Source organism: Ranitomeya imitator, chromosome 2 (genome assembly GCF_032444005.1).
Source record: "Ranitomeya imitator isolate aRanImi1 chromosome 2, aRanImi1.pri, whole genome shotgun sequence".
Lineage (NCBI taxonomy): Eukaryota > Metazoa > Chordata > Amphibia > Anura > Dendrobatidae > Ranitomeya > Ranitomeya imitator.
This window is the reverse complement of record NC_091283.1, coordinates 102636400-102659417: the sequence shown is the minus strand read 5'-3', so window position 1 is coordinate 102659417 and position 23018 is coordinate 102636400. Positions and strand designations below refer to the sequence as shown.

Genomic DNA, 23018 nt, shown 5'->3' with positions numbered 1-23018 from the left:
CATGTACTGTCATAAGATGTAACAACATTCTTTCCTGGCTCTCTTGCTGATAGCTCAGCTGCCTACACAGCTCTGAGCGCAGAGAGGACTAGGAACCAGGGGACCTCACAACTCACTAGTAGTACATCTTACTAATGATTCTACATGTTGCTTGCCGACTCCTTAGAGGAGAGGGAGTCTTTTATACAAGATGCCTCCCACCTATTGGGCATTTGGTACATAGGCACCCTTTAAGAAAGGGGAGTGCACATACTAGACGTGCCATCGGTAACTGCAGCGCGCACACCAGGAAGCGGGAGGAGGAAGGTGACACCATGCAGGTTGGCCACAGCACTACAAGTTAATTTGCTTGTGAATCATTTCTACATTTTTGTTGATTTGCATAAATTAAATTGTAAATTGTTCAAATTCTATGACAACTGCAAATTCTCCAAAATTGATTTAAAATCAAGTAATTTCAAATCAATTTTCTCATCTCTACATTGCACTACTGCTCACTAAAGAACATTTTCATTGTGCATACAGTTATAAAAGTAGAAAATAACAAACACTCCCCAGTACCAGTGCCAGTGCTTCCTCTGAGCTGCTGCTACGGGGGCTGCAGTGGTGTCATCATGACTAGAGCGCGCGGCGACCACTGCAACCAGTCACTATGCTTGTTATAGTAAAACTGCAATTAGTGACTGCAGTGGTGACATGTGGTGCAGTTGTGCAGCCTGTCAATAAAGACCAGATAATTTTTTTTTTAGAGAGACCGTGCTGGAACTCAGGAGGGTGAGTATTGGTGTGGGTTTCCGGTTCTATTTTGTCAAGCGTATGCTCAAATTAAAAAATATTCCAGATAAACTGTTTAATATCCTCATAATTGTAAGATAAGTCTTATTTCCAGGAAGATCTATTTAAAACAACCCTTGAACAATGCATTGGAAAAACTATATTTTAGAGGAGTGGTCCACTAGCGGAAGAAGACAATATACACTGACTATCAGGATATATTCAGACTTAGTAGTTTTTTGCTTACTTATTTACCTTGAATTGTGGAACAGCTACTTTAGAAAATACTTAAAGGATATTAAAAATCTGCCACAGCAAATCTGATCTTGATGAAAGAATGGGCTTCTTATAGATGTGATTTCTTGGAGTGTTTCGTTATATCAATCTATGAGGGGGGGGGAGTCTGACTCAGATGTGAATATTTAATTAAAAAAAGCCAATTATGTTAGTAACCTATGTGTACAAAAGTCCAATTAAATGGTACAATTCAGTCTCTCTGTGTCCAGATATAGATCTCATGCAATGTAGATGAACCAGCTCTGATCACCAACAGCAATCTTATAATGTACTGTGGGAATGAGCAACATTGCATGATACTAGTGATTAATTACTAATGATAATCTGTTTGCTGTACAAGACCTGTGTGTCACTGGGATGATTGCAGCAATATGTCACTGTAACTTTAAGCAGAATGTGAGTCTATGAAGCATATTGAGCCCTCCCCTCTGTGCTAAGCATTGGACTGCAGGCAGCTTGTCCATCAGGCAGGGGAACTGAGCGCCTGCAATAGAAGGAGGCAGCAGTCTGCAGCCCTCACTATCATCAATACAGCAGCAGATGTGGCTGGGACCTGAGCACCTTCCCCAGCATGGAGTGATCTGCAGCCCCCCAACTCCTGGATCTGCCCTGCTATGTGGAATGCTGCTTCAGAGCTGAGCCTTGCTATACTTTGTCAGGGGATTTACAACCAACACGTGTCTGCAGGCTACACACATGACATCCATGTGCACTGGCTGATGCAGCTCTGCTTTCATTGACATCAAGTGTTTGAGTTGACTTCTCAGGGATCAGGGGTCCTGGTTTACTCTGGATTACTCTGGCTTTAAATGAGCAATATCTGTTGTGTGACTTGGAGGAGATACAGAGTTGTCAAGGAGGGAAGACTTTCTAACTGGATGCAAAAGTTACAAAGGCAAGGAGGAAAATGAACCCAGAAATGCACATGGCTGCCTCATGTTAAAGATCTGTAAAGGCACTATAAGCAAATGTGTGGGATCCCTGGAGTGTTGGCTCCCTCCATCCTGAGTTCAGTGCATTGAAGATTCAGGTAAGATTCTATTTACAAACATTGGAACCTTTGTTTACAGAACGTTCTGCAGTGGCTTCCTCCTATTACAAGTTTGACCTAGAATAATACCTGTCAGGAGTTATTGGGAATGACACAACTGGAATTCTTGTGAATTCTTTGTACAATCTTGTTTGTATCTGCAAGCAGTGCTTTTTTTGTATCTCCCCCTTTTAAAAGGCTGCACGACCTTCTATTTGGTAAATCAGGGGTTATTATTAGTTACATTTTCTTGCACAATTTGAGCCCAAAAGTTTTCACAACCCTATACTGTGGCAACAAAAGGATCAGATGCAATCCCTTGGAGAGGTATGAATTATTACAACCATTTATTGGCATCTTAAACAATTTTGATAGAGCGCCGACAGTAATTGTGAAATAGGTTTAGTACTCGGAGTTCGGGGTATAAGTCTGTGTGAAGCTCATTGAAAAATTCTGAATTAAATGATCGAGCGCAAACCAAATTGTGTGCATTGTTGTCATGAACTGCTTCATGCATGGATTACACATTCACTTTATAATTGGGTAGTTTATTCTTAAATATAGTTATGGCTATAAACAGTTTTATTTATATGGTAAATTGCCATATGCAGAAACATCATGTGATGGCATTTTATATACAGTATTATCATGATATCACATCACTGTGCTCATGTTTGTCATTACTGCGGAAAGTTTTTGACTCTGATTTTATTATCCGATCATCAAGTACAGTCTTGCAGTCTTAGAAACAAAATAATAATATATTTCCACTTTAGTGTTATTAAAAAGTATTGATACTATATATTTATAGCACCATCAATCTCTGTGTCACATTATTGGGGCAACACATTGCAACTAATGTGAGATACATTGTAATACCAACTGGGAGTCCATTATATGGCTATTATCTCCCAAGATAGAAAATAAGAAACCTGGAGATTTTTTTTTACTTAGGGCTTAATCACATGCCCAAATTAATCATATCATTATCTGTGTTCCAGCCTGAGTAAAAAGGAATAGTTTGTCCCCCCTATGTATCAAATCCCTTTTTAGATTATAAACACAATGGGAAATAAGTGGAAGAAGTTTGAGAGAGTACGGAAAGAAACATGATGATGACACAATCCGTGCAGTGTGTGTACTCTCTATGTGGCACCATATGTGACAATGTATTACCATTGCTTCTAGTGCAGAACCTCTCTATAGCAGGATGTGCATTAAATTAGTGAAAAAAATGAATGTTTCCCTTTTATAAAATCAGAGGTAGAGTATGGAGTCTTGGGTTAAATTTGTAATATAATTATCTAAATGGGTGTTTATACAAAGTTTGTAGGTGTCCATTCAAGTCAATGACCCTGGACAAATCCAGAGACTGGCGAGCATCATATTTTTGACTCTTTGTCAGTGTCATGGACTTGAATGGAGCGGCAAGGCCCATGTGCGACCTACATCTCCACTCAATTACTTCTGATTGAGATCTTGTGGGCAGGGACGAACCAGTTTAAAAAAAGAAAAGGAGCTGAATGAAGCTCAGTATTCCAGCAATCAATGGGGGTCCTAGCAGCGGGACCCAAGTGATCGAACAATTATAATCTATACAGTAGGTAGGAAATAAGTTGCTTAGGCTGAAGTAGATCTACAAGATTGGTATTTCCAACACCATTTCTAAACAAAACCTGATAAAATGCGTGTAATTTTTCACATCTACCCCTGAATGTTATAAGGAGGTGTAGATTTGCACCAATGTTTGCGTTATGTGCATCTGTTTTAGCCCATTAAACAACTGCACAGCTGATAATAAATTAACATGCTATATTGCACAGGTGATAATTGCATCACCTGGACAGGCAAGCATTCAATCACCTGTGCAATACTAATGAAATCCTTAAAACATGACCTGTTGGTGGCTCTTGAGGATCGGAGTTGGGGAACACTGTGCTAATAGATGAAACTTGGCTTTTTAAAGGGAACCTGTCACCCCGTTTTTTGAGATTGAGATATAAATACTGTTAAATAGGGCCTGCGCTGTGTGTTACTATAGTGTATGTAGTGTACCCCGATTCCCCACCTATGCTGAGAAATACATTACCAAAGTCGCCGTTTTCGCCTGTCAATCAGGCTGGACAGGTCGGGAGGGCGTGTTCACAGCGCTGGTTCTTCCTCAGCTTTACGTTGGTGGCGTAGTGGTGTCCGCTTGTTGAGGTGACTAATCCACTGTGGGCACGTGAACAAGCAGCGCGTGATCTGCGCTGTCATCCCTTTCGTCGATGGGGGCGGCCATCTTCCTGGGGCCGCGCGTGCGCAGATCGAGTGCTCTGCTGCACGGGGCTTCAGGAAAATGGCCGCGGGATGCCGCGCGTGCGCAGAAGAGATCGCGGCGGCCATTTTCCCAAAGCCGAGTTTGCATCTCGGCTTTGGGAAAATGGCCGCCGCGATCTCTAATGCGCACGTGCGGCATCCCGCGGCCATTTTCCTGAAGCCCCGTGCAGCAGAGCACTCGATCTGCGCACGCGCGGCCCCAGGAAGATGGCCGCCCCCACCGAAGAAAGGGATGACAGCGCAGATCGCGCGCTGCTTGTTCACGTGCCCACAGTGGATTAGTCACCTCAACAAGCGGACACCACTACGCCACCAACGTAAAGCTGAGGAAGAACCAGCGATGTCACCACGCCCACCCGACCTGACCAGCCTGATTGACAGGCGAAAACGACGACTTTGGTACGTTATTTCTGAGCATAGGTGGGGAATCGGGGTACACTACATACACTATAGTAACACACAGCGCAGGCCCTATTTAACAGTATTTATATCTCAATCTCTAAAAACGGGGTGACAGGTTCCCTTTAAGCAGTAAAATAGAGGCCAGAAAGGTTGTCAGTACATCATTTCAAATCTAGATAAGAAAATAAAGCAGAAATCAAGGTGGTCATTTATTTTCTGGATATATAGGCCATTATTCTGGATCTCATGTTTATATTTTAAGATTGGCACAAATTTGAGGGTTTTTTGTCTTTAGAACATAACCTAAAGGCTAATTTGCACCACTGTACAGAGGCCATATTTTATTTTTCATAATACAGCCAAATATCCTGACTCAATCGCTTGTCTCATGACGTGAACTATTCGAACCACAGGCATATGTTATAAAAACTTGATTCCAGCTCACCTTGTAGCTCTATGCTCATCCACATGGGGCTCAGACACTGGCCTCACATCAAGGAAAATAGAAAAAAATGGAGTCCGGCTCACATGGATCAACATGTTAGGGCATGTTAGGTTAGGCTATGGGTTGAACTAGATGGACTTAAAGTCTTCCTTCAACCTTAATAACTATGTTGCTATGTTACATGACATATGTCATGAGTAAGACTGCTTAGTGTAGTCGAAACACGTCGACTTGGTCATGTCGACCATCTAAATTTTTTTTTGTATTCACTATATTTTCTTTTGAAAAATTAAAAAGAAAAGGAAAATACAGTCCTATTGAACCAGACTCCAATTTTTTTTCTACATGCATATGTTATTGGTTCTGAATATAGTTAGACTTCTTTATTATCATGGCTTTGCCACAATTATACAAAACACAGCAAAAAAACACAATTTAACTATAAAGTATGAAGTAACAAATTTGTCACCATAATTTTTGTGACAAAATAATAATTTCCATTTAGAGACCAGCAAATCCAAAATGTTCAGGATTCGATTTACACAAATCTAAAGCAAAATGGCATCCATTTTTTTTCTGAGTCTCTTGAGAGCCAGGACAGAGTTAAATGAATAAAATGCATTATAGTACTGTCCTAGGCCCTCACCTGTTCAATCACGGACAGCGATGTATGGACTGGCCGCGGGTCTCCATACTTGAATGTGACCGCCTCAAAGAAATATATGAAGCTGTTACTCACCAGTTGGGAGACCAGTGGCCAGTCCGCGCATTGTAATCTGTGATCGGATTGAGCTCCACGGATGTCTCCATGAGCATGGTGATGCCACAGCTCACTGGTCCTCTGTGAATGTCTTCAGGCGCATCCTATTTTACACAGAAGCTAGAAGGCCTCATTGCCGAAGAGGGAGCGCTGGAAGTACCAAAAACCAGCAGAGATGATAATAATAATCTTTCTTTTTATATAGCGCTAACATATTCCTTTACAGTTTGCACACATTATCACTGCTGTCCCCGATGGGGCTCACAATCTAGAATCCCTATCAGTATGTCTTTGGAATGTGGGAGGAAACCGGAGTGCCCGGAGGAAACCCACGCAAACACGGAGAGAACATACAAACTCTTTGCAGATATTGTCCTGGGTGGGATTAGAACCCAGGACCCCAGCGCTGCAAGGCTGCAGTGCTAACCACTGCGCCACCGTGCTGCCCCAATGATGGTAGAGTAGGGGCAGCAGAGGCAATATAAGACATAGAACAAATGAGTATAGAGTATTATTCTTAAACCCCCTTCCCTCCACTCCATTTTTATTATGCTTTGGGGTCTCAAGAGACAGTAGTGCATAAAAAAATGTATTTTCAGTGCAATCAGGAGACTTTAAATTTGGACCGAATCAGTCATGTGATTATTATTATTTATTGTTATAGCGCCATTTATTCCATGGCGCTTTAGATGTAAGGGGGGGATATACATAATAAAAACAAGTACAATAATCTTAAACAATACAAGTCATAACTGGTACAGGATTAGAGAGGACCCTGCCCGCGAGGGCTCACAATCTATTCACATGAATCTGCCAGATACATATTTAAGAGACTTCATTTCTCACTAGTTCCTTTCCAATCAATCTAAGTAGGCATAAGCAGGATCAGATTTCATAAATAACAACATACAACTTTTAAAATTCAAGATTAAAATATGGGCAGCCAATAGCTCGCGATGACCTATACAGATATTAACGTGAACCAGTGTTAAGTTAAAAAATGGTTGGATCTTACCATTAGAAGATTTCAATCAGCAAACACATCATGCAGGAGGGAGAAAAGGGAAATAAAGTTAGACAGGAAAAACTACGTTCCCTATCTGCCCAACGCAATATCTCCCGTCCTGACAAGGACAGCGCCCAAGTGTGACCTATCCTTCTTAAAGTGTCCTTGTACAAACAGTCTCAAGTCAAGCCTATTGTCAAACTCAAAATACTAAACAGTATTTTCAATTTTTAGGCAAAGGAAAATTGACAATTTCCTTCCCCCACCACCTCCCATTAGTATATGTTTCTGTTCAAAACCCAAATGCAACCTCTATCAGTTTTCATTTAGATACATCATCATAGCACTGACATCTGTATCATCCATTCTCTTACTAACATACTAGAAGTAAGAGAACATCCAACCATTTTTCCGAAAAAATTTAAAATTTATGCAGTGTTTTTTTTTTTTTACACCAAGGGAGCGTAAGAGAGAAATATACCATTGAATGCCTACGCGCCGGTGGCATAATTGGGGCTTTCTATTGTAGGTATACACTGGGAAATACTCCTAACATATACCGCTGATGAAAGGCCCAAATGGCGCCTAATCTGTGTTTAAGGAGCTGGAATGGAGTATTCACCTGAGCTTCACTGCTCGATACCATCAATTCCCTGTCCTTATGCTCTGGGGCTGGGTGTGTCGTTTATTACTAGGCTTCTACCTGCCGAGATTTATGTTCCTAATCGCATTGATCAATTGAAGCATATCTAGTTTTTCTCTCGTTTGGACATAATCCATTTAGTGCTATTTATTGTATTTTGACATCTGTGTTTCATCTTTATAGCCTCCCTGTGAAGAATGCTGTTTTTGCTTGAGATTGCTGACATTTTAACTTCCTTGCGCACACTGCTGCTGTGATTTAAGAATGTTACGAGGTGCACAACACTAAAGTAAATCAAACTTTACCCTGGCACTAAGACAAGGAGTCATTTTATCCAAGTCTCCATTGTTGGCCTGTTTTGCGCTTTTGTTATCGGGCAAAAAAAATGCAATTATTTGTGGCTCAATCTGTTCTTCTAAAGTTTTGCTCTCCATGAAACATTATACAGCAAAATTTCAACTATAAATTGTACTGGCTTATAGTGGAAAATATTGGAGATATGCAGTATAATGGTATTTTCCCATGTGGTGTAACTGTGCCGAATTTCCACAGCAGTGAAATGTAGAGTGATTAATGCTACAGCGGAAAAGGTGTGGATTTCATGCACATCTCATCCAATGCATTGCAAGAAGGGAAATGTGCATTGATGTTTCGTAAATTTCGAATCTGCAATACAAGTACATTTTCACAGTGGAAGCTGTTTCTAAAGTATTGGAATATTTATATCATACTGCTGCAATGCAGGTAGAAGCTAGCTCCGTTAGGTGGTGATAGTGGAGAGAGGTCATGCACACAGATGAAGCAGACCTGCCATGCAGCAGCGAATCTACCATTGGGTGGCAGCAGACAAGTCAAACAAACCTGGTCAAATGTAGCACAGTACCAAAGGAATAAGCAAACTCAGGGTCAGAGACAAGCCAGGGGATCCGTAATGGTGAGGAGCAGATATGCCAAAGACAAGAGACAAAAGCAGGTCAGGGTCCAAGCTGAGTTCAAGTACTAAGAAGTCCAGACACAAAGGGGACACACAGAGACAGGACAGGGAGAAGGGTGTAACACACACGGGTCGAGTCAGGAATAACAGCAGGACAAGTCAGGGTGTAACAGAGTCAGCTACTCATGCAGTAGGCAGAACTATAACTGACACTGCCTGTAGGATGCAGCGGCGATACATAGCAAACCTGAGACCAGACATGAGGCTGAGAGAAGTTAACCCCTGACATGACCAGACCGGGAAAAGGGGAAGGCAGGACTCAAAACCCAGTCTGGATCATGACAATTTACTTAAATTTAATTCAGATAGCTGATACTGAAATATGCAAAGGCTTTTGCACAGGTGAATCCAGTCCGAGCAATATCTGTCCAATAGACCACATGTGTAGCCGGTTGAGCTGTACAGGGGCCCATTACGGTGTGGAGTCAGTTGCTCTGCAAGTTTTTCATTTGGGACACAGATGTGATCATTTGTCTCTGGTGGGTACATCTCCTTCAACTTGACATTTTATGGCCCCTTTGAAAGATGCTTTTCTAGTTAATTACATGGTTTTCTTTAAGAGTGTCCTTTCCCATGATTTAATTTTGCAGCCTCTGGCATGGTAGAAATGTTTTAGCAAAGAGCCAGGGGCCGCACTGTTAAGTGATGGAGCGTTTTGCCTGCCTAAAGATCAAAATTGTATTCTTCTTCTTTACAGGCATATTGTACTGGTACATAGAGACACATCACTATATTTCAATCCATCTCTATATACCTCTATATTGGAGTATAGATAAAACTCTGACTTTTCTTTGCTAAAAAATATTGAAAAATATTTAGAATTGAGAGTCCTCAGTAGTTGATACCTTTTAATGGCTAGCTGAAAAGATGGTAACAAATTGCAAACTTTGGAGACTACTCAGGTCTCTTCATCAGGTATAGACTAAAAGAAATTCTGAAGAATCACATATGATATGATTCATGATGTGATATCATGTGATTTTTCAGAATTTCTTTTAGTCTATGCCTGATGAAGAGGCCTGAGTAGTCTCAAAAGCTTGTAATTTGCTACCATCTTTTCAGTTGGCCATTAAAAGGTATCAACCATTGAGGACTCTCAATTCTAAATATTTTTCTATCTATTGGCTAACACGGTACCAAGATATATATCTTTTACTGTAAAAAATATTGAAAAATATGTCATTATTATAAATGTTTTTCAATACTGTTTAAATCAAAATATATTGCACAAATCAGTAGCTAACGTGAACATATGTGGTATCCTTATAATAACAACCCCTCCAATATGAAAAAAAGCGATAAATAGTGTAAACAAAAAAGCATCATTTTTATTTTTTCCCATTAAACTCGCACAAAAAAAGTCAACTGAAATGCAACATTGGCATACTTTTTTGGTGCAAACGGTATGTTAAAAAAAACGGAAGCTATTTTCACCAAAAAAACAAGACCTTATATAGTGAAGATTTCCAAAATATAAAATAAAGTGTATGACTGTTAAAACTATGAATGGATATAATTGTCTAAGGGTCACTTCCGTCTTTCTGTCTGTAGGTCTTTCTGTCTGTCTGTCTGTAGCAGAAATCCCAAGTCGCTGATTGGTCGTGGCTGTTTTGCCGCGACCAATCAGCGACGGGCACAGTCCGGCGGCAAAATGGCCGCTCCTTCCTCCCCGCAGTCAGTGCCCACTCCATACTCCCCTCCAGTCAGCGCTCACATGCTGCGGTGTAACGCACTCCGTTAACACTGCTATTAACCCTGTGTGACCAACTTTTTACTATTGATGCTGCCTATGCAGCATTAATAGTAAAAAGATCTAATGTTAAAAATAATTTAAAAAAATAAAAAGTTATATACTCACCGTCCGTCGGCCCCTCGGATCCAGAACAGGCCTTTCCCGCTCCTTGCGACGCACTGGTGACCGCTCCATTCATTGCGATCTCGCGAGATGATGACATAGCGGTCTCACGAGACCGCTACATCATCATTTCGCGAGACCGCGATGCACTCTTGAGACCGGAGCGCGCGAGGAGCATCGGTAAACCCTTCACCTGAATCTGGGGGCTCCAGAAGGTGAGTATAAAACTATTTCTTTATTTTAATTCTTTTTTTTTTAACAGGGATATGATGCCCACATTGCAATATACTATGTGGGCTGTGCAATATACTACGTGGGCTGTGCAATGTACTACGTGGGCTGTGCAATGTACTACGTGGGCTGTGCAATATACTACGTGGGCTGTGCAATGTACTACGTGGGCTGTGCAATATACTACGCGGGCTGTGCAATATACTACGCGGGCTGTGCAATATACTACGCGGGCTGTGCAATATACTACGTGGCTGCTATTTACTACGTGGGCTGTTATATGCTACATGGCTGTGCTATATACTACATGGCTGTGCTATATACTACGTGGCTGTGCTATATACTACGTGGCCGGCCGCGAACAATCAGCGACAGGCGCAGTCCGGCCGCGAATTGGCACGGGATTTGAACCACGCTTCGCTAATTGGTCGCGGCTGGCCGAATCCTGTGTATTCAATGTATTATTCTAAAATCCTCATAAATAAACTTCATACATATTCTAGAATACCCGATGCGTTAGAATCGGGCTACCATCTAGTGAATGGATAAACAACAACAAAATCATCTAGTTGTCTGAATAAGCGCATAAAAAGTGTATGTGTGTGAATATTTGATTTATGTTTTTATGCATGTTTGTACTATGTATGTGTGTGTGTATATATGTGTATATATATATATATATATATATATATATATATATAATGTGTGTGTATAATGTATTAGCTCTGATGGAGGTTGGAAACTTGAAGGGAAGTTACCGCTTTTTGTCTGTGTCTAGATGTTATTGGGAACAATTGTGGTAACTTTGAATTTCTAACAGAAATCACCATAATGTTCACCATTACAAAGACTCTGTAAAACTCTTTGCCCACAAGTTATGTCCAACAAAATGCCGATGCTGATTAAGCGTAAGAAAAACGCCCTACATTTTATGGGATTTTCCTCTAACCCTTCCTAAGGCACAATGTTCAGTCTTAGTTTTATCATATTGTACAGTATTTTATTGCTGCTCTAAATAGGACTTTAGAAATACTGCTTTAGATCAACAACTACCAAAATCAGATGTCATGAATCAAGAGTCTAAATCTTCTCTTGCAACTTGTTGTATATAACAATCTATAAAATAATTGGGAGAAGCCATTTAAATATGCTAATTTTTAATATAAATCATAATGTAATTTCTGATCTTTTATTGAAGTTATATTTCTTACTACTTTTGAATTATGGACAGTGTGACCGGATCTATAATTTTTATACAAATGGAATTCTTGTTATGTTGTGTTCTACATGAAATGTTCACCGCCATTGAACACATGAGGCTCATGCACTCTGCCATATTGTGGCTTTGTCTAGTATGAAGCTGCAATGTGTTGCTTGCAGTACATATGCAAAAGGCCTCTACCAAGGAAGTAACAATCTCAATCCCAGATGGTGCGACAGGCTCGTACCTGCTCACGCCATCGCCTATTTCAGCTGGATGTGCACCTGAGGATGCACGTTCAGCTGAAATGTATCATGGCAGAGAGAACAGCTGGCTTCCTTCACTGCAATACAAGCCGCTGGCCAAAGTCCGGCAGTGATGTCATGCGCTACTCACCAATTAGAGATCTGCATCTGCAGTGACTGTGGAGGCGATGAAAGGTCGCATCGTGAGACTGGTGAAAGGTCAGAGTATTAGCCTCTTTTTTTTATTTAAGTGTGTTGGAGAAGAGCGGCAGAATGAGGAACATTGCAACAGAAAGAGGCCCAGGATGGAGACAAGGGGCAAACACAAATGTCTTTATAGGATCTAGAACGTTACAAGGGCCAGTCTGTTTGTCCAACATGCAGGGGGGGGGGGGGGTTGAGGTCAAATTTTGCACTGGACTCCAATTATGCCACTGGCCTCTACTGTGCTTCTGTATGCCTATATGTTCATATAAACACTGTAGTGGCAATATGGAAACAGTTTAAAGTTTTGAGAAATGAAACATCTTAACATGATCCTTAAAGTATTTTCACCTAGTTAGTACATTGTTCCTTATCTGTAAAATAGGATAATGGAAATCCTACTTATGCTAGGATTTAGACCACCAAAACTCCCAGCAATCCTGAGAATAGAGCTCTGTAAAACCCCTTATCAATAGACTGGAGGTCGACCATGTGCACGGTTGAACATCTCAGAGCTATCCGGCTACAGTCCCATGGAGACTGAATGGCAAACAGGTGCCTATCCTCGATCTTGGCTTCATTCACATGGAGCTCACATGTGCCCCATTCTAGGGATTGCTGGGGGCCTTAACCCCTTCAAGACCCAGCCTATTTTGACCTTAAAGACCTTGCCGTTTTTTGCAATTCTGACCAGTGTCCCTTTATGAGGTAATAACTCAGGAACGCTTCAACGGATCCTAGCGGTTCTGAGATTGTTTTTTCGTGACATATTGGGCTTCATGTTAGTGGTAAATTTAGGTCAATAAATTCTGCATTTATTTGTGATAAACACGGAAATTTGGCGAAAATTTTGAAAATTTCGCAATTTTCACATTTTGAATTTTTATTCTGTTAAACCAGAGAGATATGTGACACAAAATAGTTAATAAATAACATTTCCCACATGTTTACTTTACATCAGCACAATTTTGGAAACAAAATTTTTTTTTGTTAGGAAGTTATAAGGGTTAAAATTCGACCAGCGATTTGTCATTTTTACAACGAAATTTACAAAACCATTTTTTTTAGGGACCACCTCACATTTGAAGTCAGTTTGAGGGGTCTATATGGCTGAAAATACCCAAAAGTGACACCATTCTAAAAACTACACCCCTCAAGGTACTCAAAACCACATTCAAGAAGTTTATTAACCCTTCAGGTGCTTCACAGAAGCAGAAGCAACATGGAAGGAAAAAATGAACATTTAACTTTTTAGTCACAAAAATGATCTTTTAGCAACAATTTATTTTCCCAATGGTAAAAGGAGAAACTGAACCACGAAAGTTGTTGTCCAATTTGTCCTGAGTACGCTGATACCTCATATGTGGGGGTAAACCACTGTTTTGGCGCACGGCAGGGCTTGGAAGGGAAGGAGCGCCATTTGACTTTTTGAATCAAAAATTGGCTCCACTCTTTAGCGGACACCATGTAACGTTTGGAGAGCCCCCGTGTGCCTAAAAATTGGAGCTCCCCCACAAGTGACCCCATTTTGGAAACTAGACGCCCCAAGGAACTTATCTAGATGCATAGTGAGCACTTTGATCCCCCAGGTGCTTCACAAATTGATCCGTAAAAATGAAAAAGTACTTTTTTTTCGCAAAAAAATTCTTTTAGCCTCAATTTTTTCATTTTCACATGGGCAACAGGATAAAATGGATCCTAAAATGTGTTGGGCAATTTCTCCTGAGTACACCAATACCTCACATGTGGAGGTAAACCACTGTTTGGGCACATGGTAAGGCTCGGAAGGGAAGGAGCGCCATTTGACTTTTTGAATGAAAAATTATTTCCATCGTTAGCGGACACCATGTCGCGTTTGGATAGCTCCTGTGTGCCTAAACATTGGCGCTCCCCCACAAGTGACCCCATTTTGGAAACTAGACCCCCCAAGGAACTAATTTAGATGCCTAGTGAGCACTTTAAACCCTCAGGTGCTTCACAAATTGATCTGTAAAAATGAAAAAGTAATTTTTTTTCACAAAAAAATTCTTTTCGCCTCAATTTTTTCATTTTCACATGGGCAGTAGGATAAAATGGATCATAAAATTTGTTGGGCAATTTCTCCCGAGTACGCCGATACCTCATATGTGGGGGTAAACCACTGTTTGGGCACTCGGCAGGGCTCGGAAGAGAAGGCGCGCCATTTGACTTTTTGAATGGAAAATTAGCTCCAATTGTTAGCGGACACCATGTCGCGTTTGGAGAGCCCCTGTGTGCCTAAACATTGGAGCTCCCCCACAAGTGACCCCATTTTGGAAACTAGACCCCCAAGGAACTTATCTAGATGCATATTGAGCACTTTAAACCCCCAGGTGCTTCACAGAAGTTTATAACGCAGAGCCATGAAAATAAAAAATAATTTTTCTTTCCTCAAAAATGATTTTTTAGCCTGGAATTTCCTATTTTGCCAAGGATAATAGGAGAAATTGGACCCCAAATATTGTTGTCCAGTTTGTCCTGAGTACGCTGATACCCCATATGTGGGGGTAAACCACTGTTTGGGCGCACGGCAAGGCTCGGAAGGGATGGCACGCCATTTGGCTTTTTAAATGGAAAATTAGCTCCAATCATTAGCGGACACCATGTCACGTTTGGAGAGCCCCTGTGTGCCTAAACATTGGAGATCCCCCAGAAATGACACCATTTTAGAAACTAGACCCCCAAAGGAACTAATCTAGATGTGTGGTGAGGACTTTGAACCCCCAAGTGCTTCACAGAAGTTTATAACGCAAAGCCATGAAAATAAAAAAAAAAATTATTTTCTCAAAAATGATCTTTTAGCCTGCAATTTTTTTATTTTCCCAAGGGTAACAGGAGAAATTTGACCCCAAAAGTTGTTGTCCAGTTTCTCCTGAGTACGCTGATACCCCATATGTGGGGGTAAATCACTGTTTGGGCACATGCCGGGGCTCGGAAGTGAAGTAGTGACGTTTTGAAATGCAGACTTTGATGGAATGCTCTGTGGGCGTCACGTTGCATTTGCAGAGCCCCTGATGTGGCTTAACAGTAGAAACCCCCCACAAATGATCCCATTTTGGAAACTAGACCCCCAAAGGAACTTATCTAGATGTGTGGTGAGCACTTTGAACCCCCAAGTGCTTCATAGAAGTTTATAATGCAGAGCCGTGAAAATAATAAATACGTTTTCTTTCCTCAAAAATAATTATTTAGCCCAGAATTTTTTAATTTTCCCAAGGGTAACAGGAGAAATTTGACCCCAATATTTGTTGTCCAGTTTCTCCTGAGTACGGTGATACCCCATATGTGGGGGTAAACTACTGTTTGGGCACATGCCGGGGCTTGGAATTGAAGTAGTGACGTTTTGAAATGCAGACTTTGATGGAATGCTCTGCGGGCGTCACGTTGCGTTTGCAGAGCCCCTGATGTGCCTAAACAGTAGAAACCCCCCACAAGTGACCCCATTTTGGAAACTAGACCCTGAAAGGAACTTATCTAGATGTGTGGTGAGCACTTTGAACCCCCAAGTGCTTCATAGAAGTTTATAATGCAGAGCCGTGAAAATAATAAATACGTTTTCTTTCCTCAAAAATAATTATTTAGCCCAGAATTTTTTATTTTCCCAAGGGTTACAGGAGAAATTGGACCCCAAAAGTTGTTGTCCAGTTTCTCCTGAGTACGCTGATACCCCATATGTGGGGGTAAACCACTGTTTGGGCACACGTCGGGGCTCAGAAGGGAAGTAGTGACTTTTGAAATGCAGACTTTGATGGAATGGTCTGCGGGTGTCACGTTGCGTTTGCAGAGCCCCTGGTGTGCCTAAACAGTAGAAACCCCCCACAAGTGACCCCATTTTAGAAACTAGACCCCCCAAGGAACTTATCTAGATATGTGGTGAGCACTTTGAACCCCCAAGTGCTTCACAAACGTTTACAACGCAGAGCCGTGAAAATAAAAAATCATTTTTCTTTCCTCAAAAATTATGTTTTAGCAAGCATTTTTTTAGATTCACAAGGGTAACAGGAGAAATTGGACCCCAGTAATTGTTGCGCAGTTTGTCCTGAGTATGCTGGTACCCCATATGTGGGGGTAAACCACTGTTTGGGCACACGTCAGGGCTCGGAAGTGAGGGAGCACCATTTGACTTTTTGAATACGAGATTGGCTGGAATCAATGGTGGCGCCATGTTGCGTTTGGAGACCCCTGATGTGCCTAAACAGTGGTAACCCCTCAATTCTAACTCCAACACTAACCCCAACACACCCCTAACCCTAATCCCAACTGTAGCCATAATCCTAATCACAACACTAACCCCAACACACCCCTAACCACAACACTAACCCCAACACACCCCTAACCCTAACCACAACCCTAATTCCAACCCTAACCCTAAGGCTATGTGCCCACGTTGCGGATTCGTGTGAGATATTTCCGCACCATTTTTGAAAAATCTGCGGGTAAAAGGCACTGTGTTTTACCTGCGGATTTTCCGCGGATTTCCAGTGTTTTTTGTGCGGATTTCACCTGCGGATTCCTATTGAGGAACAGGTGTAAAACGCTGCGGAATCCGCACAAAGAATTGACATGCTGCGGAAAATACAACGCAGCGTTTCCGCGCGGTATTTTCCGCACCATGGGCACAGCGGATTTGCTTTTTCATATGTTTACATGGTACTGTAAACCTGATGGAACACTGCTGCGAATCCGCAGCCATATCCGCACCGTGTGCACATAGCCTAATTCTAAAGGTATGTGCACACGCTGCGGAAAACGCTGCGGATCCGCAGCAGTTTCCCATGAGTTTACAGTTCAATGTAAACCTATGGGAAACAAAAATCGCTGTACACATGCTGCGGAAAAACTGCACGGAAACGCAGCGGTTTACATTCCGCAGCATGTCACTTCTTTGTGCGGATTCCGCAGCGGTTTTACAACTGCTCCAATAGAAAATCGCAATTGTAAAACCGCAGTGAAATGCGCAGAAAAAAACGCGGTAAATCCGCCATAAATCCGCAGCGGTTTAGCACTGCGGATTTATCAATTCCGCAGCGGAAAAATCCGCAGAGGACCAGAATACGTGGGCACATTCCTAACCCTAACCCTAGCCCTAACCCTAGCCCTAACCCTAGCCCTAACCCTAGCCCTAACCCTAGCCCTAACCCTACCCCTAACCCTACCCCTACCCCTACCCCTAACCCTACCCCTACCCCTACCCCTAGCCCTAACCTTAACCCTAACCCTAACCCTAACCCTACCCCTAACCCTATTCTAACATTAGTGGAAAAAAAAAATTTCTTTATTTTTTTATTGTCCCTACCTATGGGGGTGACAAAGGGGGGGGGTCATTTATTATTTTTTTATTTTGATCACTGAGAGAGATTATATCTCAGTGATCAAAATGCACTTTGGAACGAATCTGCCAGCCGGCGCCCGGGAGAAGACGGACGGGACCACGGCTGGATCGGTAAGTATGATGGGGTGGGGGGGGATCGGAGCACGGGGGGGGGGGAATCGGAGCGCGGGAGGGGTGGAACGGAGCACGGGGGGCATGGAACGGAGCACGGGGGGGCTGGAATGGAGCACGGGGGGGTGGAACGGAGCACGGGGGGGGGTGGATCGGAGTGCAGGGGGGGTGATTGGAGCACGGGGGGGTGATTGGAGCACGGGGGAGCGGACACGAGCACGGGGGGGGCGGAGCACAGGGCGGAGGGGAGCCGGAGCAGTGTACCGGCCAGATCGGGGGGGTGGGGGGGCGATCGGTGGGGTGGGGGCACACTAGTATTTCCAGCCATGGCCGATGATATTTCAGCATCGGCCATGGCTGGATTGTAATATTTCACCCGTTATAATGGGTGAAATATTACAAATCGCTCTGATTGGCAGTTTCACTTTCAACAGCCAATCAGAGCGATCGTAGCCACGAGGGGGTGAAGCCACCCCCCCTGGGCTAAACTACCACTCCCCCTGTCCCTGCAGATCGGGTGAAATGGGAGTTAACCCTTTCACCCGATCTGCAGGGACGCGATCTTTCCATGACGCCGCATAGGCGTCATGGGTCGGAATGGCACCGACTTTCATGACGCCTACGTGGCGTCATGGGTCGGGAAGGGGTTAATAATCTATTCCCTAGTCTAATTTGAAACAACAGCTTGGTAGAACTAGAGTATTGCGCCACTAAGGGATTCCCCCCCCCCCCCAAATACTGGGTGTGCCAAGAACAGTTGCCCGCTCTGCTTCTGCTGCGCCTCTGTGGTCCACCTAGCGTTACTTCCATCCATATTGGGAATACTGATTCAAAATCTTTTAACCATAGGGGAAAAAGATTGGGATACACATTTACTTTACATTTTTTGCATCCTGTAGATATGTGAGCGGTTAATATGGGAATAACTCCTTAAGCACCATTTGAAATTTCTCCATCCCTCTTATAATATTGACAGGTCTTGAACCCCATTTTTTCAGAGCTCTGTGCTATTTGCCTGATTGGGGATCCTATGTTTGATGAACTGGAGACCTCATTGTTTCCTATTCCAGAGGGGACTTTACAGCCATAAGTGGCATCTGCTGTAATTTCCTCCTAGCTTGTCATGTCCTTGTTCTGGCCAATTATTTTCATAGATCCCATTGTCAGTCTGAATATAATGACTTGACTTGTGGCACAGTAAGGAGTTTGTAGTAAGTGAATTTCATGAAACAGGATGAAAGGCTACCTATATTATTTTTTTGATAAAGCATACACCTTTTGTTGATGTGATAACTATTTTTATATTGTATACCTTTGAATATATGTTAGCTGCAAGACAATAACAAAGTAGATGCTTTCTCTGGCAGAAAATCAACATCTCAATTCTCAGAAATAAAAAATGAACTCTTATTTAATAAATTACTCCATGCATAAGCTCTATTATTTATATATTACAGTCATGGCCAAAAGTATTGACACCCTTGCAATTCAGATAATACTCATTTTCTTCCTGAAAATAATTGCAAACACAAATTCTTTGTTATTATCTTTATTTAATTTTTCTTAAATGAAAAAATACAAAAAGGTATTGTCCTAAAGCCAAATTGGATATAATTCCACACCAACCATAAAAAAGGGGGTGGACAAAAGTATTGGCACTGTTTGAAAAATCATGTGTTGGCAATAACTAAATCTTGCAGCCAGTTGACACGGATTAAAGTTGACTCAACCTCTGTCCTGTGTCCTTGTGTGTACCACATTGAGCATGGAGAAAAGAAGACCAAAGAACTGTATGAGGACTTGAGAAACCAAATTGTGAGGAAGCATGAGCAATCTCAAGGCTACAAGTCCATCTCCAAAGACCTGAATGTTCCTGTGTCTACCGTGCGCAGTGTCATCAAGAAGTTTAAAGCCCATGGTACTGTGGCTAACCTCCCTAGATGTGGACGAAAAAAAAAAAATTGACAAGAGATTTCAATGCAAGATTGTGCGTATGTTGGATAAAGGACCTCGACTAACATCTAAACAAGTTCAAGCTGCCCTGCAGTCCGACGGTACAACTGTGTCAACCCGTACTTCCATCAGCATCTGAATGAAAAGGGACTGTATGGTAGGAGACCCAGGAAGACCCCACTTCTTACCCCAAGACATAAAAAAGCCAGGCTGGAGTTTGCCAAAACTTACCTGAAAGCCTAAAACGTTTTGGAAGAATGTTCTCTGGTCAGATGAGACAAAAGTAGAGCTTTTTGGGCAAAGGCATCAACATAGAGTTTACAGGAGAAAAAAGGCATTCAAAGAAAAGAGCACGGTCCCTACAGTCAAACATGGTGGAGGTTCCCTGATGTTTTGGGGTTGCTTTGCTACCTCTGGCACTGGACTGCTTGACCGTGTGCATGGCATTATGGAGTCTGAAGACTACCAATACATTTTGCAGCATAATGTAGGGCCCAGTGTGAGAAAGCTGGGTCTCCCTCAGAGGTCATGGGTCTTCCAGCAGAACAATGACCCAAAACACACTTCAAAAAGCACTAGAAAATAGTTTGAGAGAAAGCACTGTAGACTTCTAAGGTGGCCAGCAATGAGTCCAGACCTGAATCCCATAGAACACCTGTGGAGAGATCTAAAAATGGCAGTTTGGAGAAGGCACCCTTCAAATATCAGGGACCTGGAGCAGTTTTCCAAAGAAGAATGGTCTAAAATTCCAGCAGAGCTTTGTAAGAAACTCATTGATGGTTACTGGAAGGGGTTGGTTGCAGTTATTTTGGCTAAAGGTTGTGTAACCAAGTATTAGGCTGAGGGTGCTGTTGTGAATTCTGTTTTGGAACTCCCTCCTGTGGTCATGAATGGTACTTCGGCGAGTTCTGTCCATGGACTCCCTCTGGTGGCTGTGAGTGGAGCTGCTGGTTCTGAGGTTCCTTCCACAGGTGACCTGGTTAATTCTTAGGCTGGCTGCTCTATTTAACTCCACCCAGATCGTTACTCCATGCCACCTGTCAATGTTCCAGTACTGGTTCAGTTCGCTCTTGGATCTTTCTGGTGACCTGTCTACTCCAGCAGAAGCTAAGTCCCTGCTGGCTTTGTTATGGCTGGCAATCAGGCAACACAGCGTGCAGTAATCAGCGCACATACAGAGATCTGGCAATAACCAAAAACAATAGGACGAGCTCTGAGACGTGGAATCTCTGTAGACTGCAGTACCTGATCTATCCTCACACAACTATAAGCAGCAGTGGATTGCGCCTAACAACTACCTATGCAACTCGGCACTGCCTGAGGAGCTGACTAGCCTGAAGATAGAAATACAAGCCTGACTTACCTCAGAGAAATACCCCAAAGGAATAGGCAGCCCCCCACATATAATGACTGTTAGCAAGATGAAAAGACAAACGTAGGAATGAAATAGATTCAGCAAAGTGAGGCCCGATATTCTAGACAGAGCGAGGATAGCAAAGAGAACTATGCAGTCTACAAAAAACCCTAAAACGAAAACCACGCAAAGGGGCAAAAAGACCCACCGTGCCGAACTAACAGCACGGCGGTGCACCCCTCTGCTTCTCAGAGCTTCCAGCAAAAGACAATAGCAAGCTGGACAGAAAAAAACAGAAAACAAACTAGAAGCACTTATCTAGCAGAGCAGCAGGCCCAAGGAAAGATGCAGTAGCTCAGATCCAACACTGGAACATTGACAAGGAGCAAGGAAGACAGACTCAGGTGGAGCTAAATAGCAAGGCAGCCAACGAGCTCACCAAAACACCTGAGGGAGGAAGCCCAGAGACTGCAATACCACTTGTGACCACAGAAGTGAACTCAGCCACAGAATTCACAACAGTACCCCCCCCTTGAGGAGGGGTCACCGAACCCTCACCAGAACCCCCAGGCCGACCAGGATGAGCCACATGAAAGGCACGAACAAGATCTGGGGCATGGACATCAGAGGCAAAAACCCAGGAATTATCTTCCTGAGCATAACCCTTCCATTTGACCAGATACTGGAGTTTCCGTCTAGAGACACGAGAATCCAAAATCTTCTCCACAATATACTCCAATTCCCCCTCCACCAAAACAGGGGCAGGAGGCTCCACAGATGGAACCATAGGTGCCACGTATCTCCTCAACAACGACCTATGGAATACATTATGTATGGAAAAGGAGTCTGGGAGGGTCAGACGAAAAGACACCGGATTGAGAATCTCAGAAATCCTATACGGACCAATAAAACGAGGTTTAAATTTAGGAGAGGAAACCTTCATAGGAATATGACGAGAAGATAACCAAACCAAATCCCCAACACGAAGTCGGGGTCCCACACGGCGTCTGCGATTAGCGAAAAGCTGAGCCTTCTCCTGGGACAAGGTCAAATTGTCCACTACCTGAGTCCAGATCTGCTGCAACCTGTCCACCACAGAATCCACACCAGGACAGTCCGAAGACTCAACCTGTCCTGAAGAGAAACGAGGATGGAACCCAGAATTGCAGAAAAATGGAGAGACCAAGGTAGCCGAGCTGGCCCGATTATTAAGGGCGAACTCAGCCAACGGCAAAAATGACACCCAATCATCCTGGTCAGCGGAAACAAAACATCTCAGATATGTTTCCAAGGTCTGATTGGTTCGTTCGGTCTGGCCATTAGTCTGAGGATGGAAGGCCGAGGAGAAAGATAGGTCAATGCCCATCCTACCACAAAAGGCTCGCCAGAACCTCGAGACAAACTGGGAACCTCTGTCAGAAACAATATTCTCAGGAATGCCATGTAAACGAACCACATGCTGGAAGAACAAAGGCACCAAATCAGAGGAGGAAGGCAATTTAACCAAGGGCACCAGATGGACCATTTTAGAAAAGCGATCACAGACCACCCAAATGACCGACATTTTTTGAGAAACGGGAAGGTCAGAAATTAAATCCATCGAAATATGTGTCCAAGGCCTCTTCGGGACCGGCAAGGGCAAAAGCAACCCACTGGCACGTGAACAGCAGGGCTTAGCCCTAGCACAAATTCCACAGGACTGCACAAAAGCACGCACATCCCGTGACAGAGATGGCCACCAGAAGGATCTAGCAACCAACTCCCTGGTACCAAAGATTCCTGGATGACCGGCCAGCACCGAACAATGAAGTTCAGAGATAACTTTACTAGTCCACCTATCAGGG

At 42.9% G+C, this 23018-nt stretch overlaps 1 protein-coding gene across 1 annotated transcript in view; it reads left to right on the top strand.

Moving 5' to 3' along the window:
* Window positions 1–1540: 1540 nt before the first annotated feature.
* Window positions 1541–23018, top strand: part of IL1RAPL2 (interleukin 1 receptor accessory protein like 2) — a 1239912-nt gene continuing 1218434 nt past the window's right edge. Inside the window, exon 1 of the mRNA XM_069747077.1 lies at window positions 1541–2101. The gene's annotated coding sequence lies outside the window, so the exon portion shown is untranslated. The remainder of the gene's footprint in view (window positions 2102–23018) is intronic.